At 33.9% G+C, this 18,970-nt stretch overlaps 1 protein-coding gene across 4 annotated transcripts in view; it reads left to right on the forward strand.

Annotated features, from left to right (window-relative positions):
* Nucleotides 1–12,998: 12,998 nt before the first annotated feature.
* Nucleotides 12,999–18,970, forward strand: part of LOC111635599 (catenin alpha-like) — an 80,260-nt gene continuing 74,288 nt past the window's right edge. Inside the window, exon 1 of one of the 4 annotated variants that reach the window (XM_023380606.1) lies at nucleotides 12,999–13,140. The gene's annotated coding sequence lies outside the window, so the exon portion shown is untranslated. Of the gene's footprint in view, nucleotides 13,141–14,214; nucleotides 14,236–14,922; nucleotides 15,066–18,970 lie in introns of those variants that run through there. The other 3 variants (XM_023380604.1, XM_023380605.1, XM_023380603.1) reach the window with 3 other exon arrangements.

Consider the following 18,970-nt stretch of genomic DNA (forward strand, 5'->3'; position numbering starts at 1 on the left):
ATTCTAATAATACTAATATATCCTAAAAATAGCAGATTGTCATTGGCAACGGCAAAAGAGTGGAAACATCATTCGCACTTGTTCGAAAAAAGTCCATTGTTCGTCTCACGTAACTGCCGAACGGAAAGTCCGTTGTTCGCAGCAAGTCCGTTGCTCGAGTCACGTAACGGTCAAACAGAAAGTCCGTTATTTGCAGCGTCCGTTATTCGAGGCGTACGTTATACGAGGCACCACTGTATTTGGTTTAATATCGTTAATTTTTATGGTATCATCTACCAGTGTATCAGTTAAGCGCAGTTTTTCAACCATAAAGCGAATTCATACATTGGCAAGGAACATTCCCTTGTCAGTCAGACGAAAGATTGTCGTTACTAGCGTTGCTTTTAATTGGAAAAGAGATTTTAAATACTTTGATGGAATCAACGGTAAGCAATTTTTACAATAAAGAAATAAATTATTTATTTTTGTAATTTCCAGAATTTGTTTAAAATTTTTATAGGAACACGGCTTCCCTATCATCAAACGTCACACCCTTTGTAAAATGTTTTAACATTTTACATATTTGTTAAAAAAAAATTCTTAACGGTATGCTACAAAACAATTTTATCGTTTATAGACTAAAGAGGGGTGGGCGAAATTTTTAATTATATTTCAAATTTACTTAATTTAAAATATGTGAAATTAGCAGTGGCTTGACCCTGTACATCATACTTTTCCTTTAACAATAGAGTCGTGCCGGTCACCTATCTAACTCCACTGAAATAACGTGACTTGCTGTTTGCATCGGAATTCCTGTATATTTAATCGGGGCCTTCTTCCCCTGGAGTTTTCATATTTGATCTCGTCTCTCGTCTAGCTAAGTCCGTTCTCGAGACCAATGGAAGACAGCCAGACAGACGGCAACAGTGAGGATTTCTAGGTTTACAATGTTTACAAATCGCAGCCCGATCACACCGCACATTTCGTCGACATGCAAATACAATAAGTGAAAGCATTGTGGATTGAAAGCTCAGTTTGAAAACCAGTTTTAAATTTGAATGCAGACATTCGTTACTGGATGGCGAGATAAAGACGAAATGTAATTTCGGAAGGAAATCTAAGACGATTTATGGAAGAAACTTTTAAGAAATTCGTAGGAGGAAAACCTTCCAGACGGACTTGAACTAAAAGTTTTAAAATTCGAGAAGCCAGTTTGTAAATAAATGGTTTAGAGCTGTAAAACACCAGCAATAAACGTGCAGAATTTTTAACAAACGCCGAAGGTCAACAATGGAAAACTTTATGCTTGTTGCTAACAATCTATAAGGCAACACTTTCACTTTCCGAGCCACTTTGCTCGGCGGGGGGGTTTTCCGGGACAACTGCCTGCTCGTTGGGCGGATCCGGTGCCCTGCGCTGAACCCGCAGTTGGTCGATTACATCCGGATTTAAGATACGGATTCCGGTTCCGCCCTGCAGGCCACTTTGGTAACAGGGCCGCTCTCCGGGGCATATCCCGTTCTTGAGCCGCCCTACGGGCCCCCTTTGGGATTTTCGCTTTATCGGCGGCCCTGGGGCCCACTGGGACGTCCCGTTGGAAGAACCCCTTCGACCACAAATAAACCAAAAATAGAAATAACAAACACAAACGATGCACCGGACTGTGTTCTAGTGCGTCGTTTCATTTTTTTTTTACACATATACACGCTTCTGGCACTTGTCAACCAATTTTTTCGGTCGACAACAATGTAACCCCTTTCCAACCCCCTAAAATCCCCATTTTTATTGTAAAAATCGTCATTTAACCTTCAACAATGCAAACGACAATGTATCTCGTAACAATGATAACAATTGCTTAACGACAATAAAAAGACTAAATTGATTCTGCTATTCCACTGAAATATATTTATTTATTTTTTCATTTTCGTGGCCAAATTATGCAAATATTATTACCGTCGACTTCCTTCTTTCACTATTTCTATCAAACCTTACTCTACTCGTTACATCTAAGTACTAAAATCTTATATAAAGTTTTTTATATAGCAGCATTGACTGAAAATTCGTATATACATTTCTCGCATAACACACACGGCATTTGTAATTTAGATATCGTCTATTCCGAAATATTATAACAGGACATTTTTTTTAAAGGAAAAAGACTTTCAGGAAGGCATTTTCCGTGGGCAGCTCGCCGAAATGTTGTGTTTTTATAACTGAACAACCCAGACGTGGTAGGAATGTAACTGATAATGAATGTACTATTGTTTGTTTAGTTTTGGCAACGCAACACTAGGCCGATCTGCCTAGGGGATACCTTTTTGGAGGCGTTTTTAAAGGAATCTATTTTTTATGTAGGCGTTACAAACGCGAAGAAAACCCGGAAAACTTTACGTTGCTGGCTCGTTTTAGCGAGGCGCGAACCCACGACCGAACTCCCAGATTTTAGGGTACGACGACCGCTTGGCCACTGGTGGACACTCGAAAGTACTAGTGACTGAAGTGTTTGCAGCTTGTTTGGCAAGACGGTCAGCGGTCTCGTTGCTGAGAACTTTTGACTGATTCGGGACCCACTGGAAAACTCGTGGGTGTCAGCCGCCCGGGCAGAGGAAAATTTAGGTTTCCCCTTATTTAGGTATATCAATTTAAAAGACCAAAATTCAGTTTTGTCACAGAACAAGCAATGAAAAATTCGGTGGTAGTGCAGCGACCTGTTTAAAATAGTTCTATTAAACATTAGTGGTGTACAGGGGCGTGCCGTGACATTTGATGATAGGGAAGCTGTGTTTCTGTAAGAAGCGGACATCCAGGGGCAATCGGTCAATCCCGCGTCAGTGACGGTCTAGGGTCCATTCGTATCCTTTATTCAATAAGCCAGTAAAAACCGTGGACTTCTCTAAATGCAATTTTAATATCACAATTACATTCCGAATCGCTAGCCACGATATAAGGGCTACAATTAAAAATAAAATAATAATAACTTACTCGGTGAAATAAAATATGTGGTGGATGTACCGGTACATACAAAATATTCTTCAATTATACGAATATACTTTTAAAGAAAATTACAGTCGACCCCCCTATAACACTGTTGATTTTTCTGTTTTACCTGTGCCAGACTGTGAACAGATCACGTATTTGTAAAATCTAAGTGACTCGTACAACACGGAATTCATATAAAACGGAAAAATCAACAGTGTTATAGGGGGGTCGACTGTATAATTAAATATAGCTTTGCAAAGAAACGTACATAAAAATATAAAATATTCTTTACTTTTTAAATCTTAAAACAATGCGTTTAGTCAAATAGCTCCCTACCAGTGGCTAACGGATGGAATCGAAGATGGTTGCGGAGCGTGCATACACGCGGACTGCCAAATCCCCAGGGTGCCGATACCGGTCAATGTCAAATACCTCTTTTGTCGAATTATTAGTATATCTCAAAGGACGCGACAGGGCTGTTGTAGATTTTAAACGTTTCTCACCATAGCTGTAAAAATCCAATATGTATGTTAAACTTAATAGTCATTTGTTTTCTAACTAATTCGTTTCAGGAAAAATTTCTGTCTATTACATCTAATACAGTATTTCGAAGAAATCAGTCCCCACTGTACTCAGCTATAGATCGGTTCGGTTAAGCTTTTGTTTAAGTAATATTCCGGCTCTTTCGTCAGTGTTTTGTTTACGTCCCCAATTCCCTAATCGCTTAATTATTTAACTACTTCTTAAGTAGAAATAAGTCGAAACCGCTTACTTCGTACTCGAATATTTGTAGTCTCGGGAAAAAGTAGAAAGACAAATTTTTATGACAAACGAATACATAAATCGTAAATTTAAGGAAAATAAATTCTAGTGCTTTTCCTGTACCTGGCGCATCACTCTCATTCACTAAATTTAGTTGTAAATGAGGCTGTCGAAGTAACGGTTAATTTTTTAACATTATACAAGAATTGTACACGTTTTTTCTACATTCCCTTAAACTTAAAGATGGGACGTACGAAATCGTAATATCACTGGTTTAACATCGAAATCCGTGAGTAATATAAAATCGGAGAGCGGAATAAATACAGTTGTCCATCTATAGTCCGACGTTTTTTAATCCGACATGCTCAGTAGTCCGACCATGGGCGTAGCCAGAGTTTTGTTATGGGGGGGCCTAGTGGAGGCCAACCTGACACAAAATTGAATTATTTCAAATTATTGTTCATTATTGGGCACCGAGCAAGCCGTTCACCTTTTTTTAGTATTCAAAACTTTTATTTTAGCTTTAGGTTTTTACAAATCGACTCAACACTTTTTCGGCTGTGATTTCCTGGGGAGGGCACCAGGTTCCCTGGGAGGGGCCGTGCCCACCCAGGCTCCCCCCTCGCTACGCCCATGAGTCCGACGCACCTCCCGTCAAAGCACCCGTCCCCGTTACGTGTCTGCTTGCACAGAAGCATGTCGCGATGTGAATCTCCCCATCCAATTCTTACTCGATGACACGCATTTCGTGTGTTTTATGTGAGCAGTTCTGTTCGAACAGTTGGAGTAGAGAATATTGTAAGTTACTGCTAGCAAAACAATGCGAAATATGTAATTATTTTCGGTAATCCGGACACTTTTGGTAATCTGACACACCTTTGGTCCCATACCTGTCGGATTATCAAGGGACAATTGTTTATCAAATATTTTAGTGTTGTAACGAATACCGAATATTCGGCCAGGAGCGTGGCCGAATAGCCAATATTCGGAATACTATTCGAAGAATATTCGGCCAAACTATTCGGCTTGATTAACGCACGTACGAAAATTGGCGCGCAAACCTCATTATGGCAAGGACCCCGCTCTCTATTGGCCCCCCGCTGTCACTACGCTTCGCTAATCGCGTTAATTCCTAACAGTTGGCAGACAATAGCGTCATTGCAGTATGCGATAAATGATGATATCAAATGTGAATAACAATGAAATGACCTAGACGTGTAAATAACAGAAAAAGAATAGAGAAGGACCGCGAAGTGAAAATGTGAAAATAAATATGAAGTTGTTGAGTTGATAACATAATCGAACAAGTCGAAGCAGCTTATTGGCCCGAAATTCGCGGCCGTCAATGCCAAACAATTGTTGTCATAGACTTCGGAAAGCTTAATGCTTGTAATGAAAGTCACTCAGCGTGCACGGGCGAAAGCCTGGGACCGTTCGGGCTACCGAGCTGTCTCGAATCTGTGAAACCATAACTGTGACATATACCGACGTCCTATCTGTCTCTTTTCTCCGTTATCACCAAGCTATGAGCCACGTAATTATAAAATGGAAAAACTACGACGGAAAAGTAACGAATCGAAAGTATCGTGAGGGTGTATTATGATGTATGCATAGTCACACGTGGCCTAGAGAGATGGAGGAAAGAGAAAGGAAAGAGCAAAGACGAGCACTTAAAAAGGATAGGCAGGGTCAGACCATCACATGTGTGCGACGATTCTCGAACGAATAGGTGTGTACGTGTGCTGATCTTTGTAATTATAAATTGTGAATACGTATGACTAATATTATTACTTTCTTTTTTATTTTGTGCATGTTATAAGTTATAAATAAATATAAACAAACAAGACTAACCCCACAATATTAAATCTAAATACCAAAATGATTAATTTACTGTGTTTTTGTTATTTCTTACTCCTGTTTTTAGGTATTCGGTATTCGGCCAAATAGCTAAAAATAGGCCGAATACCGGATAGTAACCGAATATTCGTTACATCACTAATTTTAATGAATTTTTTTAACTCCCGTCAACTATAAAAAACTATCGTAAAAACATACCAGTAAATTCTTATCGGTTGGGTTAAGTTATAAATCTACTCGTTATTTACGTAATCGGCCAAATATCTAGCGGGCGGGCGGCTAACGGCCCAAAACCGGTCCTGGATAGAATTGGAAGCGTTATATGTGTAGCATCAACCCGAGGTCGTAGGCTTCCACCGGCTAAACCGGGTGAGGTTGGTGCTCCGTAAAGCGCATGCGCGAATCTGGCTTTTTGGATGCTGACAATACGGTGGTTCCACTCCGCCACTGATATTCGAATATACAATTGCAATCTTATCTTTTTTTTCACGTGTAGTATAGAAATTTGTAATAAGATACTAAATGCGGTTATAATAAAATATTGTGCGATTATTTTCATATAACTAAAATTAATATGTATTTATTATTTATAAAATACAAGGGAAGCGGCGCTTCCACCGCTTCTAATGACGGCGGGTGTATAACTGTATATGAACGCGAATGAATCGTACAAACAAAACAAAAAACAAAAAGGTGAACAGGTTTCGCAGGATTTCCTCGGATGAGCAACTTACTAGTTCACCCAGACGGCGAGCTGATTCTCGGACTGTCCAGACGATAGCACTATCATAGGCGCGATGCAAGTATAGATTGGGATGTTTCAAATTTTTACAACATATTATTATTATTTATTGTGAAATTTTGTCGCCCCCTAAAAAGTGCCGCCCGGGGCGGACCGCCCCCACTACGGTACGCCACTGGGAAAACTATTCTAGTGTTGTTGTCTAGTGTCTGAGAATGTAGTGTATGCGATGGAGGAATTTTAACCGGTTATCAGATTTTGCAATCCTGTGTAAATCTCTCCTATTATTAAAATAATTGCGATAGTTTGAGTAGTTTCTTTTGTCCTTTCTATGCCTTATGTGAATTAAGCTCGTATAACTAGCTAAAGTTTCCGCCTGGGCTATTGAGCAGTGTGTACTTAGACCAGGGATCGGCAGTTTGTCAAGTGAGAAGAGCCAAATTGTCATGGAAACAGGATAACAAAAGTACCAGAGAGTTGCTTATATGTAATATACGTATATATAGGATATGGATTTTTAAGGAAAAAAAAAAACATAACGGCATAACGTTACACGGACGGATGGACACGCGTTCAATGGNTGTCAAGTGAGAAGAGCCAAATTGTCATGGAAACAGGATAACAAAAGTACCAGAGAGTTGCTTATATGTAATATACGTATATATAGGATATGGATTTCTAAGGAAAAAAAAAAACATAACGGCATAACGTTACACGGACGGACGGACACGCGTTCAATGGGTTATATATATATATATATCAGTGGCGTGCCGTCATTAGAAGCGTTGGGAGTGCCGCTTCCCTCGTATTCTCTAAAAAATAAATAAATATTAATTTTAATTATGTGAAAATAATCGCACAATATTTTATTATAACCGCATTATATATCTTATTACAAATTTCTATACTACACGTGAAAAAAAAATTGCTATTGTATATTAGAATATTAGTGGCGGAGTGGAATCTCCTGTATTTTCAGATTACGAAAAGCCAGATTTGCGCATGCGCTTTACAGAGCACCAACCTCACCCGGTTTAGCCGGTGGAAGCCTACGACCTTGGGTGAAAGCTGCACACATATAAAGATTCCAATTCTATCAAGGACCGGTTCTGGGCTGTTAGCCGCCTGCCCACTAGATATTTCGATTACGTGAATAACGAGTAGATTTATAACTTAACCCAACCGATAAGAATTTACTGGTATGTTTTTACGATAGTTCTGTATAGTTGACAGGAGTTTAAAAAATCCATTAAAATATTTGATATATTTATTCCGCTCTCCGATTTTATATTACTCACGGATTTCAATGTTAAACCAGTGATATTACGATTTCGTATATCCCATCTTTAAGGGGATGTAGAAAAAAACGTGTACAATTCTTGTATAATGTTAAAAAATTAACTGTTACTTTGACAGCATCATTTACAACTAAATTTAATGAATGAGAGAGATGCACGAGGTACAGAAAAAGCTCTAGAATTTATTTTCCTTAAATTTACGATTTATGTATCCGTTTGTCATAAAAATTTGTCTTTCCACTTTTTCCCGAGACTACAAATATTCGAGTACAAAGTAACTGGTTTCGACTTATTTCTACTTAAGAAGTAGTTAAATAATTAAGCGATTAGGGAATTGGGGACGTAAACAAAACCCTGACGAAAGAGCCGGAATATTACTTAAACAAAAGCTTAACCGAACCAATCTATAGCCGAGTACAGTGGGGACTGATTTCTTCGAAATACTGTATTAGATGTAATAAAGACAGAAATTTTTCCAGTTCGACGAGAGTGACCGAAAAGTTGTAAATTTTGGAAATTTCCGTGGACAACACCTGGTCCTAAAACGAATTAGTTAGAAAACAAACGACGGACAATCTATTAAGTTTAACATATTTAGACTTTTACAGCTATGGTGAGAAACGTTTAAAATTTACAAGAACCCTGTCGCGTCTTTTGAGGTATATTAGTGATGCGACAAAAGAAACATTTGACATTGCCAAATCCCGAGGGTATCGGCACCCTCGGGATTTGGCAGCCCGCGTGCATGTACAGTACACACCGCACACCTAGCAGGACCGTCTCTGATTCCACTCGTAGGGAGCTATTTGACTAAGTGGTTAAGATTTAAAGAGTAAAGAATATTTTATGTTATTTTTATGTACGTTTCATTACAAAGCTATATTTAATTATAATTTTCTTTAAAAGTATATTCATACAATTGAAGAATATTTTGTACCAGGTATGTATATCCACCACACATTTTATTTCACCAAGTAAGTTTTTATAATTTTATTTTTAATTTTAGCCCTTATATCGTGGCTAGCGATTCGGAATGTAATTGCGATATTGAAAATTTATTTTAAAAAAGTTTTGGCTCGAGATCATATAATGAAAAAGAAAACATTAAAAGAGAACGGCCAATGCCTAAGTTAAATATAAACGCTTCAATAAAAAAATTTGTTCGATATTTTCACGATAAAATGGCTCTGTAAATGCATAAAAATGCATTTACAGAGTGAAATTAGTGTGTGGAATAAGAATGTCTTTGACAATTTAGCTGGCAAAAGACACGAAAAATCGTCGATTCTTTCGTATTTGAAGCAATTTGGAAATCGAAGCGGAATAGAATTTAACATTAGTAAATAATATAAAATAAATATTGAAAATTGTAACGAGATAATTATGGGTAATAGATATATTATATCTAAATAAATAGATGTTATATGTTTTTATCAAAGCAAGAATTGGCATTTAGAGGGCATATGGAATATATTGGATCTAATAACAGAGGTAATTATAATGAACTTGTTTATTAAGTACGTCAGATAAATAATCTATTAAAAATACATTTAAAGAAAGAATTAACTGATTGCCCCTGGATGTCGGCTTCTTATAGAAACACAGCTTCCCTATCATCAAATGTCACGGCACGCCCCTGATATATATAGATATGCTTCAAATGCTACCACTCGCATGCGACTCATATTTATCAACGCGAGTGTGGTCATGTGCGGACGGGCTAAAGAGTGGTAGAGAGTATGCCGTACGAGTCAAAGTTTGTTCGGCGGCTCTATCTCATAAACTCATAAGTTATAAGGCTGCTTGAGATGATGTGAAGAGGTATGTCCGAAGAGCCGCAAAGGTCTATGCAAAGAGCTGCACGCGGCTCGCGAGCCGTTTGTGCTGACCCTTGACATAGACGGAAGCAAGCGTTGCGACTCCGAAGTTTACTCCGACTCAGGGGCGCCGCTAGCTGTTTGAACGCCCGTGTGCAATACCGACTATGCCGCCCCCTGTTTAACTACGACTACCTATGCTGAGCTTGCCAGAAAGGCTCTTTGCCGCCCCCTGGACGTGCCGCCCGCGTGCGGTGCACGCCTTGCACGCCCGCTTACGGCGGCCCTGCTCCGACTTAGGCCGCGGCCTAAGTCGGAGTAAACTATAAAAGCGGCACCCACATCGTCACCTATGTTGGAACCGTCAGTGTAAATCCTAAACATGGACGATCACCTGGATCTTCGAAGTAAATGTCAGGGGCAAGCTGGTGGGAGGGGTGGTGTGGTGGTTCGTCACACCACTTGATTGTGTTCGCTGAATATATGAATAGAGACCGTAGTCATATATCTCCTATTTACTTTATTTACACTATATACAAAGAAGTCTCGTCTACCTAACGGTCGGTTGATTGGAATCCACGTGTACATCATAGTAGCTGACAAGTCGGGAAGGAAGTATGGCGGACGGCCTGCACATGTTTTTATAACCGTCGCGCCAGCGCCACCTGGATTTCCAGATGTAGCGCTGGTTACAATTATGCGGCCGCCACAGGTGGTAATCGTAAGTCGAGAGGGTATTTTTGTCGATGCTAAATTTTTTGATATCATCGATCAAGGCAAGACTGGGGAAATCTTACCTACTCTAAACATTTTGTCGACATACGAGTCGCTATAATCTCTCCAGGGTAAGGTGACGAGATTTTCCTGCCAAATAATGCGTTTAATTTCTAAGTCGACAGAGGTCAATCCTGACATTACCAAAAGGGCACTAGTGGGTGCGATCCTATAAGCCTTACAAATGCGGAGAGCTACAATCCTTTGAACAGATAACAGTTTTTTACGGTTATTGACTTTGGCGGCCACGTGGCCCCAGACCTGTACGGCATAGAGGAGTGCTGGCTGACAATATATATAGTGGAAAATATTTTCTTTCTTTTTATTTTTTATCTGCGTCTCAAGTAAGCATATGGGGATGAAATTGGTGAATAAATTTGAAAAACTCACTTTTAAAATTTTATTTTTTTAACGATTTTACTTCGCAATATGTATTAAAACTTTTGATATTTAAATGTCTTGTACTTAAATGCTCATAGAATCAAGCATATTTTTTATTTGGCCAAAAAAAACAAAATATTTTTAAGTATGAAAAAACCTAAGTGAAGATAATATTTGAACCTGTTATCCTTTAGTTGTTTACAAATTCTTATCCACACAATACAGTGGAACGTCCTGAGGCGTGATCTTACAGTTAGTTGGCTTCAAGTTGTTAATGGAAATGTTTTCACCGCTGCCTTTTTAGTTACTGATAGCTCCATGATTCACCAACGTCTAACAATTAAAAACTGAGATAAACAGCGACGAACATAATAACTAAAGTTTAGTTGTTCAAATTCATTTAAACCGAATTCAAAAATTGAGATTTGCGTCTTTGTAATGTTTAAGCTCCGGCGTAATTAGTCCGTAGATAGTCGTCGCTTTTACTCAAAACCCAGATCTTGAGAAGACTTTGTCTTTGCAATCTTATTTCAAATAATAATTTTTAAAATTTATCAAAAATATGGACATCTGGGAAAACTAGTAAGCAACCACTCTCGGATTTTCGTGGAATATCGATTTTTTATTCTTTTTGTTTTATGGGCATTAAGATGGCTTTTTAAAGTCCAATGTTGACCCATCAATGGTCGAGTGGATAAAACTACTGAACAATGATAGTTGGTAGCATGTGACGGCCGGATGGCAGCCTACCGCTCTGGGGGACCCGGGATCTAATCCGGACGGGTCCGGATTAGTGGTCCGATCGGATATGTCGGCCCTTGTTATTCATCACCCAGTCGCCCCATTGGGGCCTGGTCGAACCGATAATGGTTACTAAAAGAGGCCCTCTTAGTGCCACAGGGCGGAAAGAGCAAAAAACGAAAAGTTGGTCGCGTGTTTGTATATCACAAATTATCCACGTGGAGTTTTTCGGATTTTCTTCGCGTTTCTTCGTGACTGGATGATAACAGTCAGGACTCGATATACAGTGGTACCTCAGGTTACGAACGCCCCAGGATACGAAATTTTCAGGATACGACATGAAATTCGAACATATTTTTGCTCCACGATACGAACAAAAACTCACCATACGACGTTACATTAGTTCGCATTTTTCATTTGTTTTTCTTACTACAGTTATTTTTTTTAAATGTATTACTTGGCTTTAATTTGAGTATGTTTTTCGCGTTGGAACGAATTATTTGGTTTTACATGTAATCGTATGGGAAAAGATGATCCACCTTACGACATTTTCATGATACGATCTCAGTTTCGGAACGGATTAATTTCGTATCCTGAGGTACCACTGTATACTCTACAGAAGTCGGTTTTACATAGAAGTCCTTCCGGAAGGCTTCCCCTTAAGCAGATCGCCTATGTGTTTTGTCTTATCTCACGAATTCAATCCAATTCTACAACATTCTTCTTCAGTGCAAAAAATTAGTATGACTAAATGTATGTTAAAATTCTTTAGTATAAGTAAATTTTTATATCTCAGCCCCACAATGGAGCGGCCGGTTTTTTTTAAACTCTTTTCGTCCTATGGGCACTAAGAGGGCCTCTTTTTGCAAGCCTATTATGGGTACGGCCAGGCCGCAATGGCGCGACCGGATGGTGAGGGATGGAGTCCGACATATCCGGACGGACCACCCCCGAAAAAATTCTGGGGATTATTTGACCCGTTCGGATTCGATCCCGGGTCCCCCAGAGCGGTAGTCTGCCACATTGACCACTCTGGGGGACCCGGGATCAAATATTCATTCATAATCATAATATATTCATAATTAGATATCAGACTTATATACTTCAAGTCAACTAAACTCGTCCATCCGGCCGTTAGTTTAGTTGACTTGAAGTACTGTACATATAAGTCTGATATCTGATTATGAATACTCGAAGCATGAAAGACAAATTAATATACGAGTATTAGTAAAAGTTTAGAAAATCAGTTTATAATTAGAGGGAAAGAAGTGCAATAAACAATGCCGTTAAGTCAGACGAAGGAATAAAGGGACTCGGAGACTCTAGCTTCGGGGGCCATTCCCTGCACTTGGCGTTATGTTTAATATATGATAATAATCTTATTAACATCAAAATCGATATCTATGTATTGTTTTAAAAAAATAAGATAATTTTTATAAATAAATAAAAAATAATTACACAATTTAACCTATTTATTATTTTCAATAATAGTTTTTTTAAAGATTAAAAATAATCATTTTAATATAAATTATACTTTTTTATTGATATTTCCAGAAATATTTTTAATAAATAAATTTTCTTAAGAAATAAATAGCGACTTATTAACATTTTTTTCAAACGTTTCGTTACTGAAAATGAAAGAATACGATAATATGCGAAGAATGTTTGATCGAAATAGTTGAACCAAACGATGTCCGGTTCCGTCGAGCGGCCATAATGGTTGTAGGTTGGGTGTGTTGAGTCAGAGGAGCTTTGGAAAAAGGTGTTTTTTTTTTTGAATTATCAAACGAAATAGCTTACGGGGAGAAAGGTATGACTTATAATACGATACTAATTATAAAATTTAAACATAAAACGGTAATTATTATCGTTTAAAAACTATAAGTTAAATATATGATGACAATGAACTCGAGTAAATTGTTAAAAAGTTCGTAAGGGTTGATTTACCTGTCGTAAGTTCTATTAAATCCCATTATAATTAAATTCTGGGGATTGTTTTAATTTAACCACGACAATTTAAAGTCTTATACATTGGCTCTAATCCAAAAAAAAAAACAAGTTTTGAGTTATAAAATTATTGAAACTACAATTTAATTTTTTGATATAAGTTACTTTTACGTAATTTATACGTACATTTATCTGAAAGTAACTTCTTCCTTATACTTGCGTTGAAATACGTAATGTCATTGATGATTCTCCATAATTATAATTGATTGTAATTACCTGTCAAATGTAATATTCTAGAAGTCATACTGTATTTTTTTAAAGTAAAACTTTATCTTAAAATGTAAGTATTATTTGATTTTTCAAATGAAATTTAATTTTGATATTTATGTAAGCCGTTACCTAAATATCTGTCCTTTTCGCGGCTTCTAGTAAGCCCGATAAAATATCAAATAAAGTAATTTATTATTTTAATTCTAGCCGAAGAGGAACAGGGATGAGTATTGCCCTGTTTGAAATGTATATGTAAAGTTAAAATAAAATTTGTGACTTTCTTTTTGGTCTTGTGTGCTGATTTATTCAATATTCCCCTTTTTTAATCTTATTAAAATATACTATTTAATCTAATTTTGCTCTTGTGAAATTTGAATTATGAAAATGCTTTCTGTTCTTTCTTTTCAAAAAGATTGTCTGTCTTAATATATGTGTGTGTATTTTCTTTGTTTATCTGTACTGAATGTAAACTTTGCCACCTACAATATGTATGGCTTTGATTTCTCTCTTAAATAGAGTGGGATGATCATTTTTCTTTTAATTGAAAAAATTAAGGAAAACAAGATGTTACTGTTTAGTTTGTATTTTATTTTATACATTTAACTTGAAATTTATTTTTAATTGATTTAGAATAATGACAGAATTAATCAAATGCTTCTTCTGGAATAAAATACAAAATGTAAATCAGGTATGTTCAAAGTTACTTTCAGATTTATATGACCTGATGATGATTGAGTATTTATATTTAGGTTAAATTATATCATTGAGAAAATTTTGTGTGATTATGTTAATTTATACAAGAAAATAACAACTCTATATTAATAAATTACTCAAAACTTACCAGAATCAGATACTTTTTATTGATAATGAATATAAATTAAAAAATATCAGCTTATTTGAACAAACTTTGTGAAAATACTTTTGTTTGCAATCAAATGAAATGATAAGCCAAATTTGTTTGAACTGTTTTATTATACAGAATTTGATTCTTATTATATATAGTTTCTATTGGATTTGTTAAATCCAATAGGAACTATATTCTCTGCCATTTCAAATGATAGTTTTAAAACTTATCAAACAAAACATATTAAAATGGTTTTTTTATAATCAGAATTGGGCAAGGGAAAGTTTTATATAATAGAAACATGTTATGCTGTTTGATTGACACACTCAAAGATTGTTGTCCCTAAGCATAACATGTTTCTCTCATGCCAAAATTTCTCTGCCCAATACAAATCAATTTTACAAGGGTGTTAAGCAGCGTTTGACTCACTCTGTATTTCATTGACATTTAATGAAAATTTATATTTATAAAATATACAAATTTGATATCTCACTTGATAAACTTTGCACTGAAACATAATGAATAAATAATGTTAGTTGACATAGTAATTTTGTCTCACAAATAATAAAATAGTTTAATATTAATATGATACAAGTTAAGAACTGACAGTCTTTATATGTGGCTGATGTATGCAAGCAAGAATATTGTGATGTCAAATTTTGAAGCATATTAATGTAAGAAAATGAAATTTTTTTAAGGACTTCATAACTTACAAATAATTATGTTTAGTTAAATATTTAAACATTTAAAATTATAATATTTGGGTCAAAATTGCCAATTCAGTTGGGTTTTGAAATGCTACAAGAAAATTTTCTATAAAATTTTATTGTTTTATAAAAGACTTTGGATTAAATTAATATACTTCTTTAGAGACCTTAGAATCTGTTATGTCTATATGGGAATACTTTTGACCACATCATTGTTTTGATTCTTAAAGGTGTGAATTTACTTTTAGATTGAAATAGTTTTGATTTGTTATATCAAATTGCAATACTGTATTAGACAAATTGAAAAATAATAATCATTATTTGCTGTCAGTTATGTGACTTATACTGCAATATGTAAAAAGAATTTGATTAAATCTATATTCCATTTATTAGATTTTATGTAGATAACATATAAGACATTTATATAAATTATGTAGATTGAAAATCCAATTAAAAATAAATGTCTAACCAAAATTATCAGTACTTTAAATCAATATTTCTTATAATATGACTTTCTTTTTATAAAAATGACTGATATCTTACAAAAATACACTTTTAAATTGTCTTTTTTTATATTTTAAAAATAAAATTCTTAAATAATTGATACCAAATGAATTGCCAAGTCATATTTTTTAATATTTTATAATAATAGATTCCTGAAATTTGAATATATTTAGCTTGCTTGGCAGGGTTTGCTGTCTATTAATTGCATATACCAATAACATCTAGCAAATATGCTTATTATTATTTTAGTCATAATCAGATATTAAATTTAACACTTTACATTAATTTGTTGTTAATTCTTTTCAACAACAGTTCTTTTATTTAGCTAGACTCAACCAATGTCGAATTCTATTGGGCTAGATATGGCTAATTACTAAATAAATTAATTTATTTTATAATAAATAATTTTTATTTATTATAAAATATATCTTGTTTGGGATTAATTATACTGGAACTAGAAGAGATTAGAATTTTATTAATACAGAAATACATTAAAATTTATATAGATATTGTATGCTCATACTATTTATATAATAATTAGAACACTAAGTAAATTGAATTTAAAACTTTCTATTACTACTTCGAATGTATTTTTTTTATTACTTAGAAGCTATTTTTAAATTAATTTTTTCATATTATAATGTTGCATTAAACATTTACACTTTAGGAAAGTAATCTAAAATTTTATTTAAACTAAATATTTCAGAATATTATAATTTCATTGTCAGAAGTTGATACAGGTTTATCCATTGATGATCTGGTATGTTTTTTAATCCAGAAAGAATTACAAGAGAGCACTTAAAATTTCTGCAACTTTCGGACTAATTCACTGAATGGATACAGATTAAATTGAGTGTAGTGCTTTTTTGTGGCCTGTCTATACTGCAGTTGTTAGTGATTACTCTATTACTCTATTTTGTAAAAGTTTTAACTTATTTTGCTTATAAATCATAGCTACAATAAATGTAAGAAAAATGTAAATATCAAAATCAAGTGTAATTACCAATTTAAATTTAATACTGTACTGTATATGCTTAGAATTCATAATGGTATAGGATATACTGTAACCTTGTTTGGTGTGACAATAATGTTAATTGATAAAGTTTTGGAACCAAGCGTGTCAGTTGGTGGCCATTCATTACTGAATTTTCCAATACGAGACCCTTTTTATATATAATTGTTGAACTATGTTGACATTTCATTACAGACTCATTATAACTGTTAAATAATGATTTTGAAATTTTGGAAAACTTTTAAAAATTTGTTATGCATAGATGCTAAAGGTGTTAGATATCAAATTTGTATTTATAAAAATCAAAAGAAGTTATACTGAAAAACTTACTAGCTCTGTTAGACCATTTGAACATAACATAACATTCTGAATTTTCTGATAGTTTAGCTGTTTGTAATGTTGATTCAGTAAATGTCTCTTCAATCCAAAAAAATTCTTTTCGGTAGACTACCTTCGTATGGCTGTGAGGTAGTCTACCAAAAAGAATTTTTTCGGATTGAAGAGACATTTACTGAATCAACATAACATTTCATAACTTATTTACATATCAGTGTTACAGTCAGTTTTTGTTACTATTTTCAATTAAAAAAAGTAAAAAATTATCTTAATAAATAATATGGTACTTCTGTTGAATTTTTTCTGTAAAGAAATAAAAATTGCAGATCTTGTAAATCTAAATTTTAATATATTTTGAAATAAAAATCATAAATCTGTTTGTCTAAATTTATTGATTTTCGTAATCTGCACGAATGTTTGCCTCATTGTTTTATAACAAAAATAATCAATTGCTCATTTAATACCATAAATTTAATAGCAATTGTCTCAATTGCTATTAAATTTATGGTATATATGTATTGATGTAAATATTATAATAATTTAGCAAGCAGCTACACAATACAATATTGCATTATGTTATGTAATGTGAGACAATATAAATGGTATTTTGATTAAGAGTACATTAGATTATAAATGTAGAATCAAATTGAAGGTCAAAGTATTTCAATTTTTGCTTTTTTTTTTTGTAAAGGAATTAAATGTTTTTGATTTATAAACACAACAAATTACTACCATTTCAGTTTGTAACTGATCATAATCTGATACTAGACATTAGAAACATTTAATGCTGTATAATTTATCAAATGATTTTTAAATTAATGGATGTTTTAATTTAAAATATATAAATTGTCTAGAAATGTAATGAAACTTGGCACCATAATATATTAATTAATTCAAAAACACTGCTATCAATACTTTCAGGTTACCAAAAAATATTTAAAATGAAATATTTTCAGCATAAATTTATGCTATCTTCAGCATTAAACATACATTATAAATTGAATAGAGCATTTTTAATTCAGATTTGGAACATTAAAACATTATACAAAATCATAAGTCTAAATGTATTAGAATATTATTCTGAGTAAATAAGAAGAATTAATTTAAAAACTTGCAATTTCAAAAATAAAATTATTTTTTCTCTTATTGATTTACTTATGTAAAACTTTCCAGTTAAAGAAAAAGTGTGAAACTTGGCATCATAAATTTACAAGATATTAACTAACTGCTAAGTTCAGTTTGTAGCATTCCAGTTTAACAAATTTTTATATTAAAATAATTAATCTTTAATTTAATTTTAATACTATTTTGCAATAACTGTGTTCTAAATTTAATGTGTTAATATAAAATTTGTATTTGCAATTTGAAGGTGGTTGTAGAATGGCAAAAAATAGTATTGAATAAAGAGTAATTTTGGTTTCTTGAATTATCAGTTTAGCCTTTTAAGTTTCTATATCTTCAATACATTAAAAGTTTGCAAAACTAATTTTTAAAATTTTATAAATCTTTAATTCTCTGATTGAAAATTTGACTGACTAAATTGTCAAAATAAATGTCAAATTTAAAAGTCTAAGTTAAATATAAACGCTTCAATGAAAAAATGTGTTCGATATTTTCACGATAAAATGGCTCTGTAGATGCATAAAAATGCCTTTACAGAGTGAAATTAGTGTGTGGAATAAGAATGTCTTTGACAATTTAGCTGACAAAAGACACGAAAAATCGTCGATTCTTTCGTATTTGAAGCAATTTGGAAATCGAAGCGGAATAGAATTTAACATTAGTAAATAATATAAAATAAATATTGAAAATTGTAACGAGATAATTATGGGTAATAGATATATTATATCTAAATAAATAGATGTTATATGTTTTTATCAAAGCAAGAATTGGCATTTAGAGGGCATATGGAATATATTGGATCTAATAACAGAGGTAATTATAATGAACTTGTTTATTAAGTACGTCAGATAAATAATCTATTAAAAATACATTTAAAGAAAGAATTAACTGATTGCCC

This window comes from Centruroides sculpturatus, unplaced genomic scaffold, assembly GCF_000671375.1.
Source record: "Centruroides sculpturatus isolate CEXI.00-Female unplaced genomic scaffold, Cexi_2.0 scaffold867, whole genome shotgun sequence".
Lineage (NCBI taxonomy): Eukaryota > Metazoa > Arthropoda > Arachnida > Scorpiones > Buthidae > Centruroides > Centruroides sculpturatus.